At 37.8% G+C, this 11,924-nt stretch overlaps 1 protein-coding gene across 4 annotated transcripts in view; it reads right to left on the bottom strand.

Moving 5' to 3' along the window:
• The window catches only part of LOC133545531 (gastrula zinc finger protein XlCGF57.1-like), a 158,724-nt gene that overhangs the window by 115,602 nt on the left and 31,198 nt on the right, over nucleotides 1-11,924 (bottom strand). The gene's annotated exons all lie outside the window — the stretch shown is intronic.

The following is an 11,924-nucleotide window of genomic DNA, read 5'->3' as shown; positions in this document are numbered from 1 at the left end:
CTTTTATTGTGAAGATGTGAAGATAGGAAATGTGCAGTTGGCCTTTAGAGTTTTGACGGAAGGGACGGCGCGAAAGTCTTTTGAAATAAGTGTTTCTCGCCTTCCTCTCTGTCATTTTTTCATAATAATGAACTGGCAGCAGCCAGCGTCATCTCACAAGACCCTCGGGTGCCGTGAATGTCAATCAAGCAAGCTACGGAATTTGCCGCCAATGTTTTTCTTGTAAAGTGTATGGAAGCTGGATGAATTAGATGCCAAAAACCAACCACTTTCATGTGGTATTGTACAGAAAGGACAACTTTTTTTCTCCTCCATTTGAAAATGTGGGCGTTATCATCATTACTGTCTGATTCCAATCAATGCAAGTCATCAGAATCAGGTAATACACCAACTTATATTCTTGTCTTTGTGAAAGAAAGACATCTATATGTGTTACACATGCTTGTATTATCATTAAACACATTTAACTTGTTTACAAAAATGTCTCTTTCATAAATAAATAAATATAAATGATATATATAAATGAGGTAGATCCCCTCGAGTTGGTCAATTGAAAAGTAGCTCGCCTGCAGAAAAAGTGTGGGCACCCCTGATTTAGATTAATGAGGGTTTTTCTTTTCAGTCAAGTACATGCATTAATATGCAACAATGTATTATCGTATTTATAATTAACAGAAAATATTGACTTTGAAGGTTACAGTAAACACTACAAAACATGTTGCATACATTGTATTTGTTTATATTCACAATTCACCTAATTGTATTTATTTGGGTCTTTAAAATAATTGTTACATATTTTAATTTCCAATAGTAAATGATTCAGAAGATGAACTCCTTTATATGACATAGATATTTGTTTTACATGTGTTCATACCTTTGCTTTTGAGTGCAAATAAATCCCTCTTAGTTGATATTTACTGGTTCACATCTGAAACATCTTCTGGAAGCATATTATTTACCTTATATATCAATTGAGCAGTTGTGTTTTATACAAGATACTTTACTTTTCAAATGTGTGACTTTATGAATCATGTGTTGGGTCTCTGCAATCCATTCTATTAATTATCTTTACAAATCAATTTTGTCATATGAATATTGTTGATTTGATGGTTATATGTACCCAGATGTTTGTACAATAAACAATGTATGCCTTAAAAGTTGGTACAGTAAACATATTTAATATTTGCCGAGTATGTATATTGTTCTCTTTATCATTGCAGTCATTTTTGAAATTTTGTTTTTGATATGCTTTTATGTAGTTTTTAGCTTTTTTTTATCATTCGCTCCTTAAAAAAAAAAATAAGAGCTTAAATGTACTTGTTCTATGTCCGTATTTTTAAAAAAACTTTGACTCAAGACTTGGACTTTTTTTTTCGGAGAACCAACCAAATTAAAACACGTAAGTACCGTATTTTTCGGAGTATAAGTCGCTCCGGAGTATAAGTCGCACCTGCCGGAAATCCATAATAAAGAAGAAAAAAAAACATAAGTCGCACTGGAGTATAAGTGGCATTTTTGGGGGAAGTTTATTTACGTAGAATAGACTTTTGAAAGGCAATGTAAAATAAATAATGAATAGTGAACAACAGGCTGAATAAGTGTAGGTTATATGAGGCATAAATAACCAACTGCTATGTTAACCTAACATATTATGGTAAGTCATTCAAATAACTATAACATATAGAACATGCTATACCTTTACCAAACAATTTGTCACTCCTACTTGCTAAATCCCATGAAATCTTATCAGCTAGTCTCTTAAGTGAATGAGCTAAATATTATTTGATATTTTCCGGTAATGTGTTAATTCTTCCAAACATAAGTCGGTCCTGAGTATAAGTCGCACCCCCGGCCAAACTATGAAAAAAACTGCGATTTATAATCTGAAAAATACGGTAAATGGGAAACGGAATAAGACAAAGCAGAAGTTTTTCCAGTCCTACCACCACTTACTGTCTTTTTAAAATGACCATAATGCTTGATAATGATTCAGAACATGTTTCACACCACCAAAACCAGGGGTGCCCACACAGTTTCTGCAGGCGAGCTACTTTTCAATTGACCAACTTGAGGGGATCTACCTCATTTATATATATCATTTATATTTATTTATTTATGAAAGATACATTTTTGTAAACAAGTTTATTGTGTTTAATGATAATACAAGCATGTGTAACACATATAGATGTCTTTCTTTCACAAAGACAAGAATATAAGTTGGTGTATTACCTGATTCTGATGACTTGCATTGATTGGAATCAGACAGTAATGATGATAACGCCCACATTTTCAAATGGAGGAGAAAAAAAGTTGTCCTTTCTGTACAATACCACATGAAAGTGGTTGGTTTTTGGCATCTAATTCATCCAGCTTCCATACACTTTACAAGAAAAACATTGGCGGCAAATTCCGTAGCTTGCTTGATTGACATTCACGGCACCCGAGGGTCTTGTGAGATGACGCTGGCTGCTGCCAGTTCATTATTATGAAAAAATGACAGAGAGGAAGGCGAGAAACACTTTTTATTTCAACAGACTTTCGCGCCGTCCCTTCCGTCGAACCTCTAAAGGCCGACTGCACATTTCCTATCTTCACAATAAAAGCCTTGCTTCATGCTGCCTGCGCTAACAAAATAAGAGTCTCGGAAAGCTGGCGTGCACAAGTGATGTGCACGCCAGCTTTCTGAGGGATCGCTTGTGCACGCCAGCTTTCCGAGACTCTGTATTTAGTTAGCGCAGGCAGCATGAAGCAGGGCTTTTATTGTGAAGATAGGAAATGTGCAGTCGGCCTTTAGAGTTTTGACGGAAGGGACAGCGCGAGAGTCTGTTGAAATAAAAAGTGTTTCTCGCCTTCCTCTCGGTCATATTTTCATAATAATGATCTTGCAGCAGCCAGCGTCATCTCACAAGACCCTCCGGTACCGTGAATGTCATTTAAGTGACGTCTTGGTGAAGATTGATGATCACTAATTTTTAGGTCTATTCTTTTTAAAAGCCTGGCTGGAGATCGACTGACACACCCCCCCGCGGTCGACTGGTAGCTCGCGATCGACGTAATGGGCACCCCTGCTATAGACGATTGACATTTTCTCTATGAGCCATTGACAAGTACAAACCCCGTTTCCATATGAGTTGGGAAATTGTGTTCGATGTAAATATAAACAGAATACAATGATTTGAAAATCATTTTCAATGTTTATCAATCAATGTTTACTTATATAGCCCTAAATCACTAGTGTCTCAAAGGGCTGCACAAACCACTACGACATTTCAACCCATATTCTGTTGAATATGCTACAAAGACAACATATTTGATGTTCAAACTGATAAAAAAATTTTTGTTGTTGCAAATAATCATTAACTTTAGAATTTGATGCCAGCAACACGTGACAAAGAAGTTGAGAAAGGTGGCAATAAATACTGATTAAGTTGAGGAATGCTCATCAAATACTTATTTGGAACATCCCACAGGTTGGGTGCCATGATTGGGTATAAAAGCAGCTTCCATGAAACACTAAGTCATTCACAAACAAGGATGGGGCGAGGTACACCCCTTTGTAAGCAAATTGTCGAACAGTTTTAGACAACATTTCTTAACGAGCTATTGCAAGGAATTTAGGGATTTTACCATCTACGGTCCGTAACATCATCAAAAGGTTCAGAGAATATGGAGAAATCACTGCACGTAAGCGATGATATTACGGACCTTTGAGCCCTCAGGCGGTACTGCATCAAAAACCGACATCAGTGTGTAAAGGATATCACCACATGGGCTCAGGAACACTTCATAAAACCACTGTCAGTAACTACAGTTGGTCACTACATCTGTAAGTGCAAGTTAAAACTCTACTATGAAAAGCGAGAGCCATTTATCAACAACACACAGGAGCGCTGCCGGCTTCGCTGGGCCCGAGCTCATCTAGGATGGACTGATGCAAAGTGGAAAAGTGTTTTGTGGTCTGACGAGTCCACATTTAAAATTATATTTGGAAACTGTGGACGTGGTGTCCTCAAACAAAGAGGAAAATAACCTCCTGGATTGTTATAAGTGCAAAGTTCAAAAGCCAGCATCTGTGATGGTATGGGGGTGTATTAGTGCCCAAAGCATGGGTAACTTACACATCTGTGAAGGCACCATCAATGCTGAATGGTTCATACAGGTTTTGGAGCAACATATGTTGTCATCCAAGCAACGTTATCATGGACGCCCCTGCTTATTTCATCAAAACAATGCCAAGCCACGTGTTACAACAGCGTGGCTTCGTAGTAAAAGAGTGCGGGTACTTTCCTGGCCCGTCTGCAGTCCAGACATGTCTCCCATCAAAAATGAAGCGTAAAATACAACATGACCCCGGACTGTTGAACAACTTAAGCTGTACATCAAGCAAGAATGGTAAAGAACTCCACTTTCAAAGCTTCGACAATTAGTTTTCTCAGTTCCCAAACGTTTGAGTGTTGTTAAAAGCAAATGTGATGTAACACAGTGGTGAACATGCCCTTTCCCAACTACTTTGGCACGTGTTGTAGCCATGAAATTCAAAGTTATTTGCAAAAAAAAAATACAGTTTATGCGTTTGAACATCAAATATCTTGTCTTTGTAGTGCATTCAACTGAATATGGGTTGAAAAGGATTTGCAGATCATTGTATTCCGTTTATATTTACATCTAACACAATTTCCCAACTCATATGGAAACGGGGTTTGTACTTTATTGACGGTGCCTTAACTTGAAGCACCTGTCAGCCGCGGCATAAGTCTTCAATGCCGGGGATAAAACGTCAGCCTGGCTGGATGTTAAAATATCCAACTTGAAACTCACTTCGCCTCGGTTCGGTGCTTGGCGATCTCTCCAGCTCAACAAAAATACCTGTCGGCAATGTTGCAATTTTCAATACCAATAGAGAAACTGACTCGAAAAAAACGCCACAACGTACATTACGTTTCCAAAATGCTCTAGCTTGATGCTAATATACATTGGCTACTGATTAGCATCAAGCAATTTCACATGACAATCTTATTGCCTCCAAATTTGTTGATGAAAACTACAATCAAACAGCTGGTGTGTAACAAGTGTTAATACTTACAGTATTGACACTTTTAGGGCACAACAATAGAACAAAAAACAAAAAAAACACACCATGAATATAGACTACAGTCATCAAACGTATTGGACTTGCAACTATAATTACATCTTGATGTCACACTTGTGCTAGTATTGATTCTGAGGCACACATTCCTACCGGCAAGTGTTGTTGTACTGGAAACTAATTTACAAACACAACTTCATCACACACAATACTCCACTATGCAATTGTTGTATTAAAATGAGAAACAAATCCATTTTTGTACAGCAATGGTTTGAAAAAGGCATTTGGTCACTGATGCCCTTATTGATTGATAAAAGTATTGTAATATTTGAAGATTTCAATAAGTACGACATGCAAATAGACAAATTATAAAGGTTTTTCATTCAATATATTCTAAATACAGCATATCTTTTTCAGAACTCTTGACGATAAAAACCCCAAAACTTTGGTGAATGGACACAATATTGCAGGTGTCAAACTTTGAAATTATGAAGCTAGACGATTCTTACCAATTTTTTTCTGTAGTGTATTGTCTCTGGAACAAAAGAAATACAAATAACTTAAAACTTCCCAATTCTCAAAGGACATATGAAGTTAATTTCAAAATAAAATCCATGATTTACCACACAAAATATTTTTTAAGATGTCGTTTCGCGATGGAATACAAATCTTGTGTAAATATATATATATTTGATGAATGTATGTAAAGTAAAGCCCTGCAAGCTGCAGCCTACCATCATGACCCCGAACTCCCCTCCCTGTTTCTAGATATCTGGAGATACAAAATATTTTTTAAGATGTCGTTTCGCGATTGAATACAAATCTTGTATAAATACATCAATTTGATGAATGTGTGTACAGTAAAGCCCTGCAAGCTGCAGCCGACCATCATGCCCCCGAACTCCCTTCCCTCCGTTTCTAGATATCTCGAGATGTTATGTTGTAATATGTATATGTGCTTTGCTATGTTGGTTTTTTCCCACTCCAGACTGGGCCCCCTTAGGAGCCCAGTCTAGATTGTATTTTTTTACTCATCCTTCCACAGCGTTTACCTTTTTCCCATCTTTTACGGTGCGCCTTGTGTGGACCCATCAGCGTTCCTGTTCGGTAACCCAGTACACTCTTTAATTTTTGTTTAAACTTGAATGGGTTTGTGCTGAAAAAGTTTCGCTGTACTTGTGCAATGACAATAAAGACCTATCTCTATCTGCAGGATGATGTACATTATTGGCTTCTCCCCAACACTCTGAAGGTGTCCATGTTTTCTAAAAAAGCTAAGTCTTGGGGATTTTAATAAAGAAAAAAAAAAAGGTTTCAAAGAACAATTGTCATGGGTAAATATTCTTTATTCACATATGCAGATTCTTATAAACAAGATCATTCTACATAAGGTTCTCCCACATTCTCTCATTTATATATTCCATTAAGGTTTGGCAACATACATGTCAAACCATCACAACACAATTATCATATTACAAAAAAAGAGTAATAAAGATAATAGAATGGATTACGGGGACCCAACAAATGATTAAGTCGCACATTTTAAAAGTTAATTGTCTTATGTATAAGACAACTGTTCAAATGATGTATAAAGCAAATAATAATACGCTTCCAGAAGTGGTTCAGATGTGAATCATTAAATATGAACTACGAATGATTCATCTTCTGAATCATTAGAAATGAAAATATGTAACAATTCATTACTTCAAACATCAGTAAAAACACTATTATGAATAAGTATTACATTGAATTATGAATATATATACACAAAATGTTTTGTTGTATGTAAACATTTGTTCTGTATTGTTTACTCACCTTTTCAAATTGTTCTGTTTGTTTTTAAATAAAAGTACACCATGTTGTATATTAATGCATGTTCTTGACTGCAAAAACACTAATTTCTAATATCTTATCTATGTATGGTAGAAGCATATTAACAATATTGTGGTACACAACAATGTCACATGTGCTGATTTTGTTAGAAAGTCAAAGTTTTAACAGTTTTTTTAAGTCCTGCAACTTTATTGGCTGCCGCTGTTCTCACCAGCACACTTGTGTTTGTCACACTGGTACTGATAGGAGAACCTTTCAGCACACACGCTGCATCTCAACACTTTCTCTCTAGTGTGTGTTCTCATGTGTGCTACAAAGTATGATCGGTCGCAAAAGCTTCTGTCGCAGATTGAACAGGAAAAAGGTTTTTCACCGGTGTGCGTTCTCAAGTGTACTTTCAAGTTGTTCCTCCGAACGAAGCCTTTACCGCAGATTGAACAGACAAAAGGCTTTTCTCCGGTGTGCACTCTCATGTGTAATTTCAAATGTTGACTTAATGCAAAACCTTTACCACATACTGAGCAAGGCAAAGGTTTTTCTCCAGTGTGTAATGTTGTGTGTCTTTTCAAATACTGAGACTGTGCGAATCCTTTACCGCATACTGAGCAGGTGAAAGGTCTCTCTCCAGTGTGTGTTCTTGTGTGTTTCATCATACTTTTCTTTTCAATAAAACCTTTACCGCAGATTGAACAGGTAAAAGGTTTTTCCCCAGTGTGTATTCTCATGTGTACTTTCAAAGATTCGCTTAGATTGAAATCCTTACCGCAGACTGAACAAGAAAAAGGCTTTTCTCCAGTATGCGTTCTTGTGTGTACTTTCAAATTTTGACTTGTTAAAAAACATTTACCACACATTGGACAGCTGAAGGGTTTTTCTCCAGTGTGCGTTCTCATGTGTACTTTCAAATTCTGACTTGCTACAAAACCTTTACCACACGTTGGGCAGGCAAAGGGTTTTTCTCCAGTGTGCGTTCTCGCGTGTTCTTTCAACACATCCTTTCGCGCAAAACCTTTACCACACTTTGAGCAGGTAAAAGGGTTTTCTCCAGTGTGTCTTCTCATGTGTGTCTTCAGATGGCAATGATATTTAAAGGTTTTGTCACAGTGAGTGCATTTAAAGCGTGCGTTGTCAGTGTGACATGTCTTATCATCATCAGAGTCTTCATCATCAGTGTCAGGAGAGTGTGACGATGTGTCCTCACTATCTGATAGTGGAGCTATAAGCTTGTCTGCTGGTGATCCTCCACAGTGGTCTCCATCAGCTTCTGTTGTCATGTGTTGTGTTGAGCTGCTGCTTGGAGGCTCCCCCCCTCCCCTCTCCTCACTTTCACCTTTGACCTCATCATCTTCACCCTTCACAATAACCCGAATCACTGGGAGCTCCACCAACCACTCAAGCTGCTCTCCCTCCTGACTGATGCCGTGTTCCTCCTCTTCCTCTTTAAAGTAGGGGGTCAGTGGGTCCTTGTCGTCCTCTTTGAAGTAAGAGGGATGTGGCTCCTGCATCCTGAAGCTCTACTCCGTTTGCTCAGGTAGAAAATGTTCTTCACAGACGCCTGCAAGACGCAAGAAGACAAACACGTGCTTTAGAAATGTCCAGCTATATTCAGTCTCTGCGTTTGAATACAATTTATTGTATGAACCAATCCAACATCCCTGTGGGGAGAAAAGAAGACTAGTTTTAAATTACCGCTTTTTAAATTATCCAGACGAAAAGAAGACCAATTTTAAATGATCGCTCTTTAAATTATCCACAGGAAAAGAATACCAATTTTAAATTATTGCTCTTTAAATTATCCAAAGGAAGAGACCAATTTTAAATTATCGCTCTTTAAATTATCACTCTTTAAATTATCCAAAGGAAAAGAAGACCAATTTTATATCATTGCTAATTTAAATTATCCAAAGGAAAAGAAGACCCAATTTTAAATGATCGCTCTTTAAATTATCCACAGGAAAAGACCGATTTTAAATTATTGCTCATTGAAATTATTTAGAGGAAAAGAAAACCCAATTTTAAATGATTGCTCTTTAAATTATCCACAGGAAAAGAAGACCAATTTTAAATTACCGCTCTTTAAATTATCCACAGGAAAAGACCCAATTTCAAATTATCCCTCTTTAAATTATCCACAGGAAAAGAAAACCAATTTTGAATTATTGCTCTTTAAATTATCCACAGGAAAAGACCCAATTTCAAATTATCCCTCTTTAAATTATCCACAGGAAAAGAATACCAATTTTAAATTATTGCTCTTTAAATAATCCAAAGGAAAAGACCAATTTTAAATTATCGCTCTTTAAATTATCCAAAGGAAAAGAAGACCAATTTTATATCATTGCTCATTTAAATTATCCAAAGGAAAAGAAGACCCAATTTTAAATTAACGCTCTTTAAATTATCCACAGGAACAGAAGACCAATTTTAAATGATCACTCTTTAAATTATCTAAAGGAAAAGAAGACCATTTTTAAATTATCACTCTTTAAATTATCCACAGGAACAGAAGACCAATTTTAAATGATCACTCTTTAAATTATCTAAAGGAAAAGAAGACCAATTTTAAATTATCACTCTTTAAATTATCCACAGGAAAAAAAGACCAATTTTAAATGATCGCTCTTTAAATTATCTAAAGGACAAGAATACCCAATTTTAAATGATCGCTTTTTAAATTATCCGCAGGAAAAGAAGACCAATTTTGCTGGGGATGGGCGATACAACCAAAACTACCGTATTTCCTTGAATAGCCGCCGGGGCGCTAATTAATACAAAACATCTTCTCACTCCTGCGCTTATTCAAGGCATGCGGTATAATTAAGCAGGTGCTAATAATTTTAAAACCTCTTCTTACCCCTGCGCTTACCAATGGGATGCATTTAATTGAGTGTGAAATAAAAAAAAATAAAAAAATAATTCTGCGGCCGCGGTCCGGTGGTTGGGGACCACTGCTCTACACCATGTCATCGCGCCCACCTATACACCATGCTATCTGCGTGCCGGTAGGACGCATGCATATCGCTGCTTCTCATACGAGATTGCAATGCATACTTGGTCAACAGCCATACTGTTTACACTGATGGTTGTGATGTAAACAACTTTAAAACTCTTACTAATATGCGCCACACTCTTTGAACCCTAACCAAACAAGAATAAACATTTCTGGAGAACATTGGCTCTGTAACACATAAACGCAACATAAGAATTACCCAGAATTCCAATGCATCCATGACTCTTGGCTATATTATACATGCGCCCCCAAACCTGCCCCACCTCAACCAACGCACGGAGAGGTTCGCGTGTATAATATAGCCAAGAGTCATGGATGCATTTGAATTCTGGGTAATTCTTATGTTGCGTTTATAATGTGTTACAGAGCCTATGTTCTCCAGAAATGTGTTTGTTATTCTTGTTTGGTTAGGGTTCACAGAGTGTGGCGCATATTAGTAAGAGTGTTAAAATTGTTTTATATCACAACCATCAGTGTGTTCTGTATGGCAGTGGAACAAGACCCCTGGTTTACACACAGTAAAAGCAAAAAAAAAACCTCCTCTGCCATTTTAAAAATGACAGCAGGGGAAGCGTCACTCATGACGTCACGAATTGACCCGGCGGTAAAAGTAAGCATGCGCTAATAAATTTGGGGAGCGAGTTTTACCCGGCGGCTATTCAAGGAAATACGGTATATTGTGATATATTATTAGGGTCCGAGCAGCAAATCACCACCAGGGCCCGATTGAAAATGCTGTCTTTTTTCTTCTGTACGATTGGACGCCTTTTTGAGGTCCTTTTTTTGCACAAAAACTCCCCAATATTTGCAGTTGAAAATGTGATGATGAATAATTTAATATTTTGGAGGTCCGAAAATGACATTCCAAAATTGGCTATCTTGCACCACCCTTAAAGGGGAACATTCTCACCAGACCTATGTAAGCGTCAATATATACCTTGATGGTGCAGAAAAAAGACCATCTATTTTTTAACCCGATTTCCGAACTCTAAATGGGTGAATTTTGGCGAATTAAACACCTGTTTATCGCGCTGGAGGCGATGACGTCAGAACGTGACGTCGCCGAGGTAACACACCCACCATTTTACACATTACAAACACCGGGTCTCAGCTCTGTTATTTTCCGTTTTTTTGACTATTTTTTGGAGCCTTTGAGACATCATGCCTCGTCGGTGTGTTGTCGGAGGGTGTAACAACACTAACAGGGAGGGATTCAAGTTGCACCACTGGCCCGAAGATGCCAAAGTGTCTGCCGCCAGACCCCCTTTGAATGTGCCAGAGTGTCTCCACATTTGACCGGCGATGCTAAGACAGACATGGCACAGAGATGTATGGATAACCTGCAGATGCATTTGCAACGATAGTCAACGAAATCAAAAAGGTGAGTTTTGTTGATTTTGACTGCCAGCTAATCGATGCTAACATGCTACGCTAATCGATGCTAACATGCTATTTACCGGCGGTGCTAAAGCAGACATGGCACAGAGATGTATGGATAACCTGCAGATGCATTTGCAACTATAGTCAACGAAATCAAAAAGGTGAGTTTTGTTGATTTTGACTGCCAGCTAATCGATGCTAACATGCTACGCTAATCGATGCTAACATGCTATTTACCGGCGATGCTAAGGCAGACATGGCACAGAGATGTATGGATAACCTGCAGATGCATTTGCAACTATAGTCAACGAAATCAAAAAGGTGAGTTTTGTTGATTTTGACTGCCAGCTAATCGATGCTAACATGCTACGCTAATCGATGCTAACATGCTATTTACCGGCGATGCTAAGGCAGACATGGCACAGAGATGTATGGATAACCTGCAGATGCATTTGCAACTATAGTCAACGAAATCAAAAAGGTGAGTTTTGTTGATTTTGACTGCCAGCTAATCGATGCTAACATGCTACGCTAATCGATGCTAACATGCTATTTACCGGCGGTGCTAAAGCAGACATGGCACAGAGATGTATGGATAATCTGAGATGCATTTGC

The sequence above is a fragment of the Nerophis ophidion genome, linkage group LG28 (assembly GCF_033978795.1).
Source record: "Nerophis ophidion isolate RoL-2023_Sa linkage group LG28, RoL_Noph_v1.0, whole genome shotgun sequence".
Taxonomy (NCBI): Eukaryota; Metazoa; Chordata; class Actinopteri; order Syngnathiformes; family Syngnathidae; genus Nerophis; species Nerophis ophidion.
Note: the sequence above shows the minus strand (reverse complement) of the source record. Positions and strands in the feature narration are given on the sequence as shown.